The sequence below is a fragment of the Spinacia oleracea genome, chromosome 1, assembly GCF_020520425.1.
Source record: "Spinacia oleracea cultivar Varoflay chromosome 1, BTI_SOV_V1, whole genome shotgun sequence".
NCBI classification, from domain to species: Eukaryota; Viridiplantae; Streptophyta; class Magnoliopsida; order Caryophyllales; family Amaranthaceae; genus Spinacia; species Spinacia oleracea.
In genome coordinates, this window is record NC_079487.1 from 11,324,268 (window position 1) to 11,341,504 (window position 17,237).

General features: G+C 39.7%; 3 non-coding genes across 3 annotated transcripts; all 3 read left to right on the forward strand.

Annotated features, from left to right (window-relative positions):
* Positions 1 to 16,730: 16,730 nt before the first annotated feature.
* LOC130466665 (small nucleolar RNA R11/Z151) lies at positions 16,731 to 16,816 on the forward strand. The gene has a single exon (XR_008926836.1). It is a non-coding gene; the product is annotated as a small nucleolar RNA R11/Z151 (small nucleolar RNA).
* Positions 16,817 to 16,909: 93 nt separating this feature from the next.
* LOC130466667 (small nucleolar RNA Z152/R70/R12) lies at positions 16,910 to 17,019 on the forward strand. The gene has a single exon (XR_008926837.1). It is a non-coding gene; the product is annotated as a small nucleolar RNA Z152/R70/R12 (small nucleolar RNA).
* A 76-nt stretch (positions 17,020 to 17,095) lies between these two features.
* Positions 17,096 to 17,237, forward strand: LOC130466676 (small nucleolar RNA snoR80). Its single transcript, XR_008926845.1, has one exon. It is a non-coding gene; the product is annotated as a small nucleolar RNA snoR80 (small nucleolar RNA).

The window sequence follows — 17,237 nt, forward strand, 5'->3', positions numbered from 1 at the left end:
GTCGCATGCGGCTCGGTCCAAGCACAATGGCCCCGCATGGCTCGACGAGCCATACGTCCACCATGCTCATGTTCGTGCCTTTGGTTCGTAATACGGACCAGCTTAATTAAAATAAATTTAATTTCACGAACTTGCATTAATATTATTTTTCAAGAAGTTACGATTTTTATTTTCGAAAAACAACGATTTTTAACGATTTAATAAACACCAACGACAATCCAATTTCGTAAAATTATTAAATCAAGGGCTAAAAATATTCAAACTTTTAAGAACGAACGAATCAACATTAAAGTTTGAACTTTTAATTAATAAAATCTGAAACTTTAAATCGTTCATTAACATTTAAATTTCAGATTTTTAATAATTTGGTTTAAGTGCGATTAAAATTAACCAAACCATTCAAAATTTTAATCCAATAATTTTTAGAATTAGCCACTGACCCATGAAATTATATCCCCTTTCCCAATTAACCGAATTATAAAACCAAAATGAATTAAAATTCAATTAGGGTTTCAAATTTTACGAATTGGGGAAAGGCAACATTAAGGTTTATACTTATCGGAAAAATCTGAAATGTTTACCATAGATCAAGCATGTACCCAGAAACATTGTGTCAAAATTTGAAGCAATTCCGAGTAGTTTAGGTCGACCTTTTAATTGAATTACTGTCCGACACTTTTAATTTTTAATGAAAAATTAACAAAACCGCCCAAAAAACGATACTTCGAGGCTTGTTTTCGCAATTCTATTTCCATGATTTGATCTTAGAAAATCATTTTCCATCAGATTAGGGTTTTAAAAATCATAAAAAAACTAATATTTTTGATTTCGGACCTGATTATTACGCAATTCATCCAATAATTCGTAAAAATTCCGAAAAATCAATAAAAATTCCAAAATTTTCGACAGATGCAAAAACAATAAAATCATGCTAATTCATGCCTTGAATACATAAGGCTCATGATACCACTGTTGGGGAATACAGTTAAACATAATAACATGTGCGGAACAATCCCCAAAGCCAGGAAACATGTATAAAGCACAGATTAAGCAAACTTACATTCGAAGCGTGTTTTCCACAATAATATGTCAACGAACACGAACAAATAACTCCACTTGTCGTTCCTCTACTTGGTTCACCGACACGTTCAGATCCGTCTTGATTATCGTAGCTTAGACAATCGATCAAGATACTTTGCTTTTCGGAAGAACTCACTTTGGAGGCACAGAGAGAATTAGGGTTCTCTGTGTCTAGGGTTTGAGTAATATGAATTGTTTGTGTTGGAATAATACAATTGACCTATTGTATTAAATGATGTAACCGGCCAAGAACCAAAGGCCTTGACCGGCCACATCACGCAAGCACACACGGACCGCACCGCACAGCCCTGCCCAGCGACACACTGCATGCCGAAGCCCACAGCGCGCGCACCGAGCAGCTGGGCCGTGGGCCTGCTTGCTCGCGCTGCGTTGCTTGTTGTGCGTGCTGTTGCGTGCCCAATGGGCTGGCCTTGCTCGCCCTTGCTCGCGAGCTTGCTGGCTCGTTGGGCCTTGCACGCTTACGTGCATCGCTCGACGAGCCGGCAACTCCATGCATGCCCTTCGTATTCGCGATTTAATATATTTCCGATATATTATTTATCGTTTCGTATACGACGAATCACCGTCGTACGATACGATTTATTCGTGTCGCCCAGCTTACGAATATTCGCGATACGATATACGATCCCGACAAAGGTCGTATCGTATATTACGTTTCCAACTAATTCCCGAAAAGCTATTAAATGAATTTCCGATTCATTTAATCCGGTGATCTGTTACGTGTCATTGGTGTGACCTTGTAGGTTCAGTCAAGAGTAAGTTGTGAGTTCAATATCCATTAGAACTCACTGATCGGAAGCATTGCTCCAGCTAGCTGTTCCGATCACTTGATCTCACTGAATTAATTGTTCGCAATTAATCTGAACCTTGGTATTAGACTTAATGCACCTTGGGTGAAGGACATATTTCCTTCAGTCCCGTGTTTGGATAATCTCAAAAGATAAAATCGGATTACGACCTCAAGACAAAGGTCGCCGTTGATACTTATACATAGTCCCCTAATCAAGGACCCAGGTAGTGGCAAAATTAAGCCGTAAAGACTAGCTCAAAACCATGAAAGATGATGACCACGAGACAATGGTCCATCTAAGCACGTTGTCAACCCACATTCAGGTTGCAACTAAATCCGAGCATCCCTCGAAATAATTCGCTCTTACAAGAATGAATAAAAAGAAATTCTCAAAAGAAATCACAAGAAAAAATGAAATAGGGACTTGCCCACCTCAATCGGGCAAGATCGCGGCACGTACCACGCGAGTCCCAAATCGAAAAGACGAATTCAGGTTCGCTCACCTCCAGCGGGCGGGGCGTCCACCCTTAGTGGACAGGGCTCGCCCACCTTCAGCGGGCGGGGTCTGCGTCACTAACCGCGCAGGTCCTCAGTTTTCGAAAATGAAAAGAAAATAAATTCTTCAAAAAACAAAAACAGGCTCGCCATCTTCAGCCGGCGGGGTCTACGTCACAAACCGCGTAGGTCCTTATTTTCAAAACATCAAAACAGATTCGTTCACTTCTATCAGACGGGGCGTCCACCCTCAGCGGATAGGCTCGCCCACCTTCAGCGGGCGGGGTCTGCGCCACTAACCGAGCAGGTCCTTAGTCGCTTCAGCGATAACTTTTCCTGGTTTCCCTTTTCCAAAAATCAAAGGATGGTTTCCCTTTTCCAAAAATCAAAGGATGGTTTCCCTTTTCCAAAAATCAAAGGATCGGTTTTCCGTTTTTTCCAAAAAAAAGCGATGTGCTGGATTTTCCTTCGTTTTACGTCCTATAAAAACAAGGGGGTTTTCTCGTTTAGCTAACCCTGAAAATGAGAATCTTTAAAAACGTTTTACCTCGTGATTGGGCTTGGCCAGGCCTAGTTACACTTTATAGCTTTGATTCCGAAAACATCTTTAGGCACTTCCAATGACAAAGTGAGGGAGTTTCTATACTATTAGTTAACAAATTCCAATGACGCGTGAGGAATGTGTTAACACTTCAAGTGATGACCCTTAAGTCAAATGTTATCACTCGGGAGCTCGTGAGACCCTCGCAAAACAGGTCAAATACGCCATGGCTTGTAGGACGCACTCCGTCTAGTACTTTGACCATTGTCTCATCTCGAGACTCAGTCAAAGTGGGGGCTAACTGTAGACACCTACTTTTGTCCCCATTCCCGAAAGGGAAGGTTCGTTGATGAGAACATAAATCTCCACTTGGCAACGCATCTCCTATAAAATAACAGATCTCAATCACCCTTTCATTTTAGCCAAAGCTGCTATTTATAGAAACCTGCTAAGAATAGTAACTGCCGTAAAAGGTAGTTGTTAAAAGTGGCAAAGTCATAAAAGATAGAAACCAGTCAGAATTAGGTGTTGCACTCCAACATAAATCCTAAATGAGATAGAATTTGCATTCCTGGTATAATTCGAAAATAAGAGTTACATATTAATTAAATTCCTAACGAACCTAGAGTTCGTAACGGGCCCAGACCCATTCCGTCATAAGTTAATACGCACTAAAAGACTCTGATAAATCTCAAAAGATCCGTGTTCTAAGAGTCCGAATCTGACAAAGAACTCGGCCTAGATCCCATTTTCAACGCCTGGATCTGGGCGCTGAAAATGCCAAGGGCCGTTTTATCTTCGGATTCTTTTTGGATTCGTATCTTAAAATCTATCTTTCCACACACTCTTTTCCTATAAATACAGCCTAAAACCGACGTGAAAAGAACACACACAATTCCATAACCTGAGTATTGACTCTAGCCTTAAGCCTAAGCCTCACGCTGCGAAATTGATCCAGCGTTCTGTCGCAATCGACCCAAAAGTCGAACAGAACGCACCCTGCCCCTTGTAGCTTGATGAATTAAGCCTAAATATTGGAACATTGCCTGGAAACCCTAGATTCGTTAAATAAAAGGAGAAATAGCAAAGCCAAGTGGTTAGTTTTCTAAGAACCACAACGCACCTCTCAAGGGTGCGTTGTAATGTGTCCCTCATATGATTTAATCTCTTTCATCACCCTTTTATAAAATTGTCAAACTATTAATTTGATTGATCTATCACGCCTAATAAGATAATACCTTGGACAATTGAATTATCATGCTGGGTACCTTAAATCAATCTAAATAAGATAATCACGATCGATTTAGTATTATGTGTTGCATATTGCTAAAATCAATTCAGAATAGTTTAATAGTTTAATGCATGTCCCTTCAATTATTTATGCTGAGCTAGTAAGGATAACCTGCCTCTGGAGTATTATCGATGAGCACTCCTCTCGGTAGTTACAGTCCCCCGAACTCTCAATCTCTGCCCTGCGGGTGTACGTTGAGCGATCCCCACACCAGGGATCACAAGGGAACCTATGGCCTTCGTGGTCGAATATAATGGTGTTAGGTTATGATACATATGATATTACATAAATCATGCGGAAACAACCATTAACCCAGGATTACATATTATTTACACATAATCATATAGCATAATTTAGATGCATACTCTTTGTTGCGTGCCCTCCCTAGCTGCGCCCGAACCGAACAAGAACAAGTCTTTAGGACTCCAAGTGTCGTCCCTCCGTAGATAGTCCACAGCACGTCCGGATCCGCCTTAAGATTGACCAACTAGAATCGCCCTTAAGGTACTAGAATTTTCGGCACTTTTGAGCAAGATGTGTGGCTGAATTTTTCTCTCAAAAACTCACTTTGAATACTTTGAAAACTCGTTATAAATTGTGAACCCAGGCCACATATTTATAGGGTTATGGAAAGGGAATTGGAATCCTATTCAGATACAAATTAATTAAACCTAGAATCCTACAAGAACTCTAATTTAATTAATTTATCAAATAGAATTAGGAATTTAATCATTAACCGAACTCTGCACGTTTTAGGAAACGTGCACGAACACAAACACTTACGCACACACACACGGCAGCCACGATGGGCCGCCCATGCGTGCGTGCGAGCAGCAGCCCACGCAGCGAGGCCTGCGCGAGCCACAAGCCCACGCAAGCACCCGCGCGCGCTGCGCGCGCTGTGCGCGCTGCCACGGCCTGCTGGGCCTGGCCTTGCGCTGGGCCTGGCGTGGCTGTTTGTGTGGCACGCTTGGTTTGCTGGGCGATGGCCTGGCTTCGTGCTGGGCCCTCGTCCGGCAGGCCTCGTCCGATGCTTATTCGTACGATACGCTTCCGATTAAATTTCCGATTCCGGAATTCATTTCCGATACGAACAATATTTAACATTTCCGATTCCGGAATTAATTTCCGTTTCGAACAAATATTTAATATTTCCGTTTTCGGAATTATTTTCCGATTCCGGTAATATTTCCGATTCTGACAATATTTCCGTTTCCGGCAATATTTCCGATTCTGGTAATATTTCCATTTCCGATAATATTTTCCGATACGTACCATGTTTCTGTTTCCGGCAACATCTACGACTTGGATAATATTTATATTTCCGATACGATCCATATTTCCGTTTCTGGTAATATCATCGTTTCCGGAGTATTCATTTCTTGCCTGTGACGATCTCAGCTCCCACTGAAACCAAGATCCGTCGATTCCGAATATCCATAGATAGAGTATTTAATGCCATTAAATACTTGATCCGTTTACGTACTATTTGTGTGACCCTACGGGTTCAGTCAAGAGTAAGCTGTGGATTAATATCATTAATTCCACTTGAACTGAAGCGGCCTCTAGCTAGGCATTCAGCTCACTTGATCTCACTGAATTATTAACTTGTCAATTAATACTGAACCGCATTTATTAGACTTAACATAGAATGCATACTTGGACCAAGGGCATTATTTCCTTCAGTCTCCCACTTGTCCTTAGGGACAAGTGTGCATTTCCTAATTCCTTTGTCGCTCGATGCTTGCTCTTGAACATAAGGTAAGAGTTGTCATCCTTATTATGTCCAGAGATGTTCCTCGATTTCAGAGTTCAACTGATCAAATAAACAGATAATCATAGCCTATGATTCATCCGAGCACGGCCATGCATTTCACAGTTTCTAGCTCTCCGAGTGGCCTTGTACAACTTTTAAGCATCTCATCCCGATTTATGGGAGGACAATCCCAATCTTGCGATCTTGAGATTAGACTTCGTTTGATAGGTGATTACCTGAGCGTTGCCTTTATAGCCTCCTTTTACGGTGCGACGGTTGGTCAACGTCAAAGCAACCAGTTCTCAAACAAGTAATCTCAAATCACTCAGGTATTGAGGATTTAGTGTCTAATAATTTAATGAAATTTACTTATGACAGATTTTCATCTCTTATAGTAAAGTTTCATAGGTCTTGTCCGATACTAGTCTTCCCAAAGTAAGTATCTATGCAAATGATTATGACATTGCCATGTCCACATAGTTCAAGAAACAGAACTACTAGTCATCTTGCATTCTAATCGTCTAACGTTTTCTATGCGTCCAATTTTATAGAAAACTCCGACTAGGGACCATTTTCAACTTTTGACATTCAAGTTCACTTGATAGACATTTCTTAGTCACAGGACTGGTCCTGACAGTCTATCTTGAATATATCGTCAAATTGAAGGGACTCATCATTTAATAAACCACAAATTAAATGGAAAAATGAATTCTTTTCATTTATTGTGAATGATTAACCAATAATGTTTTACAAAGATTTAAACTCTAAAACTTTAAAACATTAAACAGAGACATCAAAGCCATTCTCCAATATGCTTGATTCCCATAGCTGCAGTGTGCGAGTTGTGCTTCGCCTGCGGCAGAGGTTTAGTTAATGGATCTGATATGTTGTCATCAGTTCCAATTTTGCTTATCTCGACTTCTTTTCTTTCAACGAACTCTCGTAGAAGGTGAAATCTACGAAGTACATGCTTGACTCTCTGGTGGTGTCTAGGCTCTTTTGCCTGTGCAATAGCTCCGTTATTATCACAATACAGGGCTATTGGTCCTTTAATGGAGGGGACTACACCAAGTTCACCTATGAACTTCCTTAGCCATATAGCTTCCTTTGCTGCTTCATGTGCAGCAATGTACTCCGCTTCAGTTGTAGAATCCGCAATGGTGCTTTGCTTAGCACTTTTCCAGCTTACTGCTCCTCCGTTGAGGCAGAAGACAAACCCAGACTGTGATCTGAAATCATCTTTTTCGGTTTGGAAACTTGCGTCCGTATAGCCTTTAACAACTAATTCATCATCTCCACCATAGACCAGGAAGTCATCTTTGTGCCTTTTCAGGTACTTCAGAATGTTCTTGGCAGCAGTCCAATGTGCCTCTCCTGGGTCTGACTGGTATCTGCTCGTAGCACTGAGTGCGTACGCAACATCCGGGCGTGTACATATCATAGCATACATTATTGAACCAATTAATGATGCATATGGAATCCCATTCATTCGTCTACGCTCATCAAGTGTTTTTGGGCACTGAGTCTTGCTTAGAGTCATTCCATGAGACATGGGTAGGTAGCCTCGCTTGGAGTCCGCCATCTTGAACCTATCAAGCACCTTATTGATATAAGTGCTTTGACTAAGTCCAATCATCCTTTTAGATTTATCTCTGTAAATCTTGATGCCCAATATGTACTGTGCTTCTCCTAGATCCTTCATCGAAAAACATTTCCCAAGCCAAATCTTGACAGAGTTCAACATAGGAATGTCATTTCCGATAAGTAATATGTCGTCGACATATAATACTAGGAAAGCAATTTTGCTCCCACTGACCTTCTTGTATACACAAGATTCGTCTGCGTTCTTGATGAAACCAAAGTCACTGATTGCTTCATCAAAACGTATATTCCAGCTCCTGGATGCCTGCTTCAATCCGTAGATTGACTTCTTTAGCTTGCATACCTTCTTAGCATTCTTTGGATCCTCAAAACCTTCAGGCTGTGTCATAAACACAGTTTCTGTTAAAACGCCGTTTAAGAAAGCAGTTTTGACATCCATCTGCCATATTTCGTAATCGTAATATGCAGCGATTGCTAACATTATTCGAATAGACTTTAGCATTGCAACTGGTGAAAAGGTTTCATCGTAATCCACACCGTGGACTTGCCTGTAACCTTTTGCAACCAATCTAGCTTTGAAAACTTCAAGTTTCCCATCCTTGTCCTTTTTCAGTTTGAAAACCCATTTGCTTCCAATGGCTTGATAGCCATCTGGCAAATCGACCAAATCCCATACTTGGTTTTCAGACATGGAGTCTAATTCAGATTGCATGGCTTCTTGCCATTGCTTGGAGCTAGGGCTCGTCATAGCTTGTTTGTAAGTCGCAGGTTCATCACTTTCAAGTAATAGAACGTCATAGCTCTCGTTCGTCAAAATACCTAAGTACCTTTCCGGTTGAGATCTATATCTTTGCGATCTACGCGGGGTAACATTTCTAGATTGACCATGATTCTCACCAGATTCTTCTAAAGATCTCTGAGTTTCATCCTGAACGTCATCTTGAGCATTCTCTAGAGTTTGTTGTTCGACTCGAATTTCTTCGAGGTCTATTTTTCTCCCACTTGTCATTTTGGAAATGTGATCTTTCTCCAAAAAGACACCATCTCGAGCAACAAACACTTTGTTCTCAGATGTATTGTAGAAGTAATACCCCTTTGTTTCCTTTGGATAGCCCACAAGGATACATTTGTCAGATTTTGGATGAAGTTTGTCTGAAATTAATCGTTTGACGTATACTTCACATCCCCAAATCTTAAGAAAAGACACATTTGGAGGCTTTCCAAACCATAATTCGTATGGAGTCTTTTCGACAGCTTTAGACGGAGCTCTATTTATAGTGAGTGCAGCTGTATTTAGTGCATGTCCCCAAAATTCTAATGGAAGTTCGGCCCGACCCATCATTGACCTGACCATGTCTAGCAAGGTTCTGTTCCTCCGTTCCGACACACCGTTCCATTGTGGTGTTCCAGGAGGAGTCAATTCTGATAGAATTCCACATTCTTTCAGATGGTCATCAAATTCATAGCTCAGATATTCACCGCCTCTATCAGACCGCAGTGCCTTAATCTTCTTGCCTAATTGATTCTCTACTTCACTCTGAAATTCCTTGAATTTGTCAAAGGATTCAGACTTATGCTTCATTAGGTAGACATAACCATACCTACTGAAGTCATCAGTGAAAGTGATAAAGTAGCTGAAACCACCTCTAGCATTTGTACTCATTGGTCCACATACATCTGTATGGATTAAACCCAATAGTTCATTTGCTCTTTCTCCAACTTTAGAGAAAGGTTGCTTTGTCATTTTGCCAAGTAAACATGATTCGCATTTACCATAATCCTCTAAGTCAATTGGCTCTAGAATTCCTTCCTTTTGAAGTCTTTCTAAGCGTTTCAAGTTTATATGGCCTAATCGACAATGCCACAGATAGGTGAGATCTGAATCATCCTTTTTTGGCCTTTTTGGTATTTATGTTATATACTTGTTTGTCGTGATCTAATAAATAAAGCCCATTGACTAATCTAGCAGATCCATAAAACATCTCTTTAAAATAAAACGAACAACTATTGTCTTTTATTAAAAAGGAAAATCCCTTAGCATCTAAGCAAGAAACTGAAATGATGTTTTTAGTAAGACTTGGAACATGGAAACATTCTTCCAGTTCCAAAACTAGCCCGGAGGGCAACGACAAATAGTAAGTTCCTACGGCTAATGCAGCAATCCGTGCTCCATTTCCCACTCGTAGGTCGACTTCACCCTTGCTTAACTTTCTACTTCTTCTTAGTCCCTGTGGATTGGAACATAAGTGTGAGCCACAACCTGTATCTAATACCCAAGAAGTTGAATTAGCAAGTATACAGTCTATAACGAAAATACCTGAAGATGGAACGACTGTTCCGTTCTTCTGATCTTCCTTTAGCTTTGGACATTCTCTTTTGTAATGGCCTATTCCATCACAATAAAGACAGCTTGATGTGGACTTGTCCTGCTTTGATTTAGCATTGCCCTTGGACTTTCCACCTTTCTTGAATGGTCTCTTTCTAGCCTTGAGTAAATCTTTGGCTTCACAGTCCAGTATTATTTCAGCCTTTCTGACAAGGTGAACAAATTCTGCAACTGTTTCTTCTCTTGGTTCACTTAGGTATAGTTGCTTGAAGCGACCAAACCCACTGTGTAGTGAATTCAGCAAGACAGAGACTGCCATCCTTTCGCTTATTGGTGTTCCTAGTAGACTTAGGCGATCAAAATATGAACACATAAGATCCACATGGAACCTCAGTGGGACGCCTACCCTCTGTTTAGTGCGAAGGAGCTGAACATGTGTTTCTTGGACCTCCATCCTATAACACCTGTTGGGAGAACTAACCTTTAGACCAGACATTGATTCAATCAACTCATGGACGTTCAGGTCCCTGTCCTCCGTACTTCCACGACAGATATCCCTCAGATTCTTGATGAGCGTAAAAGGTTCATAGGCTACAAACCTTTTAGCCCAATCATCAGGGATATTGTTCAGCATGAGACTCATAACCTTTTTGAGATCCGCATCCCAGGCGTAAAATCTCTCAGGGGTCATGTCTCTGGCATAGTAGCTTGGCATGGGATGTGACAGTACATACTCAAGTCCATTGAGTTTGACTATTTCAACTAGCTTAGCTTCCCATTCAAGAAAATTTGTCAGGTTCAGCTTGACCATAAGCTCAGAACCCATGATGATGTTTTGATTGTTGTTTGCCATATTAAAAACTACAATTGAAAAGAATAAACAAATAAATAACCATTCACAGTTTCTCTTAATAAACTTAAATTCTAGCATACATGCATAATTCAATGTTTATTAAGCATTTTATTCAAGTTATGTGTTCCGGCAGGTGTGAATAAAATGATTCCAAGATCCTAAAATCATTGAAGAACTAAGCACAGTTTGTCGACTTAATCCTAGAACATCTTAGGTAAGCAAAAGCCTTTTGCTAATAGTCTAGAAACTATTCTTGGTTGATAGGTACGTCTAAGAACTTATTAGGTAAACCTATCGAATTTGCCACGACATAAAAGGACTCCTTACTTATATCGTTGAGTTTCACCAAAACTAACATGTACTCACAATTATTTGTGTACCTTGCCCCTTTAGGACCAATAAGTAACACCTCGCTGAGCGAAAACTATTACTAGATTGATGTAAAGGATATCCAAGCAAGTGTATATTTTGGCATGGCACCTTTTAACTCAATTTTTAAGTTTGGAACTTAAGGCTCTTACTATGTTGGTTAGATTTTAAGTGAACTAAAATCCTTAATCATGCAACATAATCAAGCTTTTGATCTCATGCATTTTAAGACATATTTAAAAGCAATAAATAACTTAAAACATGCATAAGATATTTGTGATCTAGTATGGCCCGACTTCATCTTGAAGCTTTAACTTCAAAGTCCGTCTTGAAAATCTCCGTGGGAGGCACCATTTTCTTCAAATAGGATAAGCTATAACTAATTACAACTATTTGATGGTACGCAGACCATATTTGAATTGAAAAATAACTTTGGTACTTCAGACCAATTACATTCAAATTAATGGTACGCAGACCATATTTTCTATCCTATTTGGGCCATACTAGTCACTTCATAACCTGCAAAACAGTACATATACAATATATACCATTCACCCATTCATTATCATGAATGGCCCACATAGCTGGTTAGTAAAACACATTATGCATCACTTAAACATTTGCAGCAATTAATCAAGGGCACCAATAATCTACCAATTATTCAGTCCTTATTAATTCTAATCAAGTTGTTTTAACCTTAAGGATTTGTAGACCTAATCAAGAGTTTATGACTAAAAAGCGCTCCCACTTAAACCAATAAATTCATATGCTTTACTAATTTTAAACATAAAAATGTATTTCTAGTCTAACCGGAAACATACAAATTTAATTAAAATTTAAAGCTCATATGAATTTATAATTGAATCCAAAAGTTTAATTTAATTTCAGTCGTGTTTAAATTAATTCATGATTTTAATTTTAGTAAAATAATTAGAATAAATAAAATTTATTATAATTACAATATTCAAAATTAAAATCCAAGAAAATAATTTAAATTATTAATTTTAAAATTAATTAAAATTACGTGAACTGAAATTTTCAAATTAAACATTCAAAACGATCTAATCGTAACGCAAACACCCTACGCATTGCACGCCCATGGGCCGCTCGCACACAACCATCGCTGGCCATGTGCGCGCAGCCCATGCGCTCGTCGCATAGCTGCTGCATCTCCATCGCAAGCCATCGCACGATGTGGTGCTTGCTGCGCGCGCGCCAGCGCTCGTCGCACGCGAGCCATCGCTCGCAGTGCGCGCGCGACATCGCTCGCTGTGCGCGCGACATCGCTCGCTGGGCGCGCGACATCGCTCGCTGTGCGCGCGACATCGCTCGTTGTGCGCGCGACATCGCTCGCTGGGCCCGCGACATCGCTCGTTGGGCGCGCGACATCGCTCGCTGTGCGCGCGAGCAACGCTGGGCGCAGCGCTCGTGGCACGCGAGCTTGCGCTCGCTGCGCGCGAGGTTGCGCGCTCCTGCGCGAGGCAGCGCGCGTTGTGGCGCAGCTCGCTTGCTGCCCACACGCGACTGCCTTGGCTCGCCCTTCGCCCATGCCCATTCGTCCATTGCTCGTGGCCCACGACACAAGGCAGGGCTGCTGCCTTGTGCTCGTGCACTACGCCCTTGCTCATTGCATTCGTGCCGCACGGGCGACGAGCTCCCTTGCTCGTCGTCGCATGCCCGCATTATACAACACCCCTTAAGGGTAACACGAAGCGTCCATTGCTTTGTGCGTGCAAGTTATATGAACGAATCGCATAAAAAATTTAAAATTTATAAAATTAATGACAAATTAATAAATATTATTAATTTCATAATTTTAGGGCGAAAAATCGAAAATTTATTATCCAATTGATTTCCGATTGTTATGGATTCAAGTCTAGGTCATAAAAATTTAAAATTTATCATAAATTTACAATTTTTATGGTGGTTTTTAATCATAGGTTTCTAATTAAATTACAATTAATTATGAAAATCAAATTAATTCTAAATTATTCTAATTTTCAACAAATTAATCATAATTACAAATTAGATTGCATAATTAACAAGGCTAGGCATTCAAACTTGTTAAACATATACAGTAGGTCAATCAAAAATTCAAGATTTATCAACAAGAATCGCAAATATTTAATTTAACATCTTAAATTTACGAAATTTTGCATTCGAAAAACTAAAACCTTCGAAAAGTCATAGTTAGGCTTCGAATTTGTCAAAATTTTTAGAATGCCTTTTACATGCGGAATTGACACAAAAATCACTCGATTTGGATGAGTAACAAAGAAACTGCCGAAAAACTGCGTACGTATAATTAAATAAACGCAATTTGCAATTAATTAACAATTACGAAAATTAATCACCCCTTTTAATTCTTGCAAATTTGTAATATTTAACCATGTTTATGCAAATTAGATTATGAAAATAATAAGGGGCTCGTGATACCACTGTTAGGTTATGATACATATGATATTACATAAATCATGCGGAAACAACCATTAACCCAGGATTACATATTATTTACACATAATCATATAGCATAATTTAGATGCATACTCTTTGTTGCGTGCCCTCCCTAGCTGCGCCCGAACCGAACAAGAACAAGTCTTTAGGACTCCAAGTGTCGTCCCTCCGTAGATAGTCCACAGCACGTCCGGATCCGCCTTAAGATTGACCAACTAGAATCGCCCTTAAGGTACTAGAATTTTCGGCACTTTTGAGCAAGATGTGTGGCTGAATTTTTCTCTCAAAAACTCACTTTGAATACTTTGAAAACTCGTTATAAATTGTGAACCCAGGCCACATATTTATAGGGTTATGGAAAGGGAATTGGAATCCTATTCAGATACAAATTAATTAAACCTAGAATCCTACAAGAACTCTAATTTAATTAATTTATCAAATAGAATTAGGAATTTAATCATTAACCGAACTCTGCACGTTTTAGGAAACGTGCACGAACACAAACACTTACGCACACACACACGGCAGCCACGATGGGCCGCCCATGCGTGCGTGCGAGCAGCAGCCCACGCAGCGAGGCCTGCGCGAGCCACAAGCCCACGCAAGCACCCGCGCGCGCTGTGCGCGCTGCCACGGCCTGCTGGGCCTGGCCTTGCGCTGGGCCTGGCGTGGCTGTTTGTGTGGCGCGCTTGGTTTGCTGGGCGATGGCCTGGCTTCGTGCTGGGCCCTCGTCCGGCAGGCCTCGTCCGATGCTTATTCGTACGATACGCTTCCGATTAAATTTCCGATTCCGGAATTCATTTCCGATACGAACAATATTTAACATTTCCGATTCCGGAATTAATTTCCGTTTCGAACAAATATTTAATATTTCCGTTTCCGGAATTATTTTCCGATTCCGGTAATATTTCCGATTCTGACAATATTTCCGTTTCCGGCAATATTTCCGATTCTGGTAATATTTCCATTTCCGATAATATTTTCCGATACGTACCATGTTTCCGTTTCCGGCAACATCTACGACTTGGATAATATTTATATTTCCGATACGATCCATATTTCCGTTTCTGGTAATATCATCGTTTCCGGAGTATTCATTTCTTGCCTGTGACGATCTCAGCTCCCACTGAAACCAAGATCCGTCGATTCCGAATATCCATAGATAGAGTATTTAATGCCATTAAATACTTGATCCGTTTACGTACTATTTGTGTGACCCTACGGGTTCAGTCAAGAGTAAGCTGTGGATTAATATCATTAATTCCACTTGAACTGAAGCGGCCTCTAGCTAGGCATTCAGCTCACTTGATCTCACTGAATTATTAACTTGTTAATTAATACTGAACCGCATTTATTAGACTTAACATAGAATGCATACTTGGACCAAGGGCATTATTTCCTTCAAATGGCACTCCCTTTATGTCATGATAACCGGGTTTTGTCAGTTTTTCTCATTGTCGTTAAAAACTGAATGGCGACTCCTATATTACTAGTCGATTGGGTTTACAACTCACAGGAAATCCAATTACACTTGATCTGACAACGTCACGCCCACGAGGGACGAGGTCACGCATTAGCCTCGTGCTTTTTCGACCCCCTCACAATTTTCCTTTATCAGTTTGAAAAACTCATGAAGTATTTGTTATCATTTCTCTGGGAGATTAAGTTGTATCTAATTCTCTTATTTTGTAATTATTTGAATCTACAGGTGAAGAACAAATGGATAAGGAGGAAATATGATTTTTTGGTGATGGATCTCACATGTGTAATAAGCTATTTTTTTGGTAAATATTTTTGTGATCTCAGCAACAAAATAGAAATGTTGTTGTTGATCTTCTGGCTTACTTATATATGTGCTACCAAAGTATTTCATTGTATATTTCCTTGGATAATTATGTAAGTATTTACAAATTATTTTATTAAAACTGGTTCATTACCAATGATTTGCATTATAATTTAAGCTTATTGTGATAAGCATTAGATACAAATAGAAATTGTGCGATTCAACCAATGATAATTGTATATATGCGTTGCATTCTCAAGAATCGTCACTAACTGTAATGCAACGGTTCTTGGTGAATTGAGAGGGACGTTGCATTATGACTAAATGACAATTGCATTAGAACTAATGCAACGGCTCCTAGCCAATTGAAAGAGCTGTTGCATTTGGTCTAAATAGTCGTTGCATTAGGTTATATTGCAATGGTCCATGGAGGAAGGAAGACAACCGTTGACATAGGTACAAAAACCATTGTATTAGGTCTAAAGAAACGTCCTCAACAGCAACGATTGATGAACCGTTGCAATAAGCCTAATGCAACGGCTTCTGGCCCTACTGCAACGGTTTTTGGCTGTTGAATCTGCTCATTTATGTGGTAGTGATATGGACCTCTTAGTATAATTAAAGTAAGGGCTTTTTGAATGATTCATCTGTCCATCCAATAGTACTATAATATTAAGTAATTGATCTGTTTACTGCTGATACAGCGCCACCTGTTGTTATCAAACAATAGGGGTATAGTGTATTCTCTATCCCTTAACACTAAAGTCTATAGCAGCAGTTCGTATACATATACTTGCATTTCAGAGTTTAGATTAGAGCTGATTGTCTGATACGGATGAATTTGATGCGATTTGAGATCCAATACAACGTCTTAAGAGCTGGTAGAAATGTCAAGCAACAAACTTAAGGCTTCATATTCACAGATACTTTGAAGGTGTCTTTCGAAATTCGAACAACTATTGGTAGTGACTAAGAATTCCACTCAATAGCTTGATTGCGTTTGTAGTTCACATTTGTGACGCTTTGTTGATTGGGGTATTAGTTTTATGCATCTATTTATGCTAATTATACATAATTTCTTTGTTTTTATTTCTTACTTATTTGTTTTCTATGTTATAACAGCACCTCCAGTGCAGTGACCGTGAGAAGTACAATCAGGAGGCTCAAGGAGCAGAAGGAGAGTTAGATCTTTCATGTGTACTACAATAAAGTGAGTTGTGGTCGGTTCGTTCCTCGGGCCGTGCTTATGGACCTGATAACCTAGAGTTTCTGACCTTTGGCTCTCTGAGTAAACCTTTGAAAATGATTGTTTCAGGTTTATTTTCCCTCAAAAATTATGTTTTTATGTGAATAATTTGTGGGTTGATTAGAGTTGATGATAATAATTTACTTTATTTTAGCGGATTTCAGTGAGATCAATGATCTATGATCTGATTGTTACACACACTAAAGCTCTTATATCTCTCTTTCATATTTATTCCAACTATAATAGCCTTGCGGAATGTTGGTTGTTTAGAGTTGTTTACATGTGCATGAAGTATGTTGTTTCTTGCTATGATGAGATAAAGAACACAGGAGTGTTCTGTAGGCAGTGGACATGATCAAATGGTCTTGCTGTGAGCCTTTCAAATAAACGACTTCTCCTTCTACTAAGCATTACTTTGTATAATACATTAATTTCATATTTACTTTATTTCATTGTATATAAATGTGAATGTTAGGTTGCATCCAAATACCAATTCCGTAGGAGAAAATATGTTCCTTATGATGTAATGGCTCGGATGCTATATAAATTAATTTATAGGAAAGTGGTTTATCCTGATGAGTGACTTTGGTTCTTTTGGTGTCATATGATCCTGGAAAGGCTTTTATACAG